Genomic DNA, 1936 nt, shown 5'->3' with positions numbered 1-1936 from the left:
TTATAACACGATAAATATGGTATATTATTTATATCTTGTATTTATTTATATTTTATTTTAATGTTTTTCTTGCCTGTTTAAGTAAAAATATGAATATAAGTCATGAAGCATTTTCCTGTGGCGTGATTTATTTATGTAGTCGGTCAAGGTTCTTCAATAATAGGTCCATTGATCAGTAGCCCTTCTTCTGTTTAGATTTTCGAATTAAGAATGACACAAACCAACGCTGAGCTTTTAAGATGTAAATAATAATAACAATTCTTGTATTTACATGCGTATTTTGCATGTAAATGCAAGAAGTGTTATTATTATTTACTTCGTTTTTTTCGTGATCTCATAGAAGAAATAATTAGTCACAAATAAGATTTTAATACCCACCCCTGAACGAAAATCATAAACTACAAGTAGGTCAATATAGCACTGGAATAAGTAATGTATATTATGAATATAAGCAATTGCAAACTTTAATAAAATAAAAAATAATCTAGAAAATATCTTTATATTTTACATTATTCCCACAGGCGAAAGTTTCATTGAATTGATACAAGATCCTGCATAATTAATAATGAAGTAGGGGAAAAAAAAATCCCTGCGACGGCCGGGAATCGAACCCGGGTCAACTGCTTGGAAGGCAGCTATGCTAACCACTATACCACCGTCGCTCAATTACTATTGTTTGATAGTATTATATTTCATCTTTACCAATAAGGATATATATGCACTAACAAATGGTAATTGTTTGTAACAATATATAATTTTTTTCTTATTCAAAAGATACAACCTCATTGCCCAATTCTTCAAAATTTATTATCCAATATCTTACAGAAAAACAAACTTGATTTTTTAAAATCTTCCCTAAGGTTCCATTCGCTTTTCTTCTATTATACTCATTCCTTTTTTTTTTTTCATTCCGTTTTTAAAGAAACCCAACCAACTTTAAGTTTACTTAAACTTGAAAGCTTTTCAGAAATATTGCGTAGCACTGTAACTTAAAAGAAACAGGTATTTAGTCATTTTTAAGATATTTAGAAAATGGTGTGGTTATAAAGATTGAGAAGCAAATAATTACAAAGGAGTTACTTGTTTCATTATTTTTTTTTTTTGAACTATACTTTCAAACTTGGGTTAGTTTATTATAATAATCAGCAATCTCGATAACTTTTTTCCCTCATACTTTCATAACGAATATTTTGCATCCCTCCCTCCCAACGTGTTTGAGTGCAGGTGACCCTCGTATAACGCGGATGTTAGGTTCCACAGAAATGCCGCGTTATATAAATCGCGTTATGCGAGTCTCAGATCGCATAGAAAAAAGTAGGGTTATGTTCCGCGTTTTTTTTTAAATTATATAAACAACAATGACATATCTAACAAAAATATATTTTTATTTAATTCAGGTAATTCGTGTAAGTTAAGAAAACATATAAACTATGAAACAAATACATAGCATAAAAGTAAAAAAATTATAAATTGTACTTAAACTTCATTGCACATAATGCATAAATGTTTTAGGCAAAATAAAATAGTGCATATTTTAATCTTTCATAGCATGAGGATTTGTTAATAAACACTGGTTTTGTCGTGTAATCACCTGATGCATCACTACAAAACAGTAGAGTAATTCTATCTTTAGAAACTTTGAATCCAGGAGCTGATCTTTCATTTTTCGAAATATAGGTGCGTTTTTGCACTTTTTTTCCAATATAACCCGGATTCATCCGCATTGAACACCTGGTCTGCATTATAAACTTTGAGAGTTTTTTGTTTAATAAGATTTCCATCCATAGGAATTTTCTTTTGAGGTGCAATCTTCTATCCAAATCATTAAAGATTTCTCCATTTTGCCATTAGAATATCGCGTACACGAGCAACGCGCTTTGCACTTATCGTTGACCCAGCAATAAACACTTTCTCGGATTTTAGGTTCATTTTTTTT

General features: G+C 30.1%; 1 non-coding gene across 1 annotated transcript; it reads right to left on the bottom strand.

The window, feature by feature from the left end:
- Positions 1-590: 590 nt before the first annotated feature.
- Positions 591-662, bottom strand: TRNAG-UCC (transfer RNA glycine (anticodon UCC)). The gene has a single exon. It is a non-coding gene; the product is annotated as a tRNA-Gly (tRNA).
- Positions 663-1936: the final 1274 nt, after the last annotated feature.

Source organism: Typopeltis vanoorti, chromosome 4 (genome assembly GCF_054136105.1).
Source record: "Typopeltis vanoorti isolate ZY-2024b chromosome 4, IOZ_Tvanoo_1.0, whole genome shotgun sequence".
Lineage (NCBI taxonomy): Eukaryota > Metazoa > Arthropoda > Arachnida > Uropygi > Thelyphonidae > Typopeltis > Typopeltis vanoorti.
This window is presented reverse-complemented; position numbering and strand designations above follow the sequence as displayed.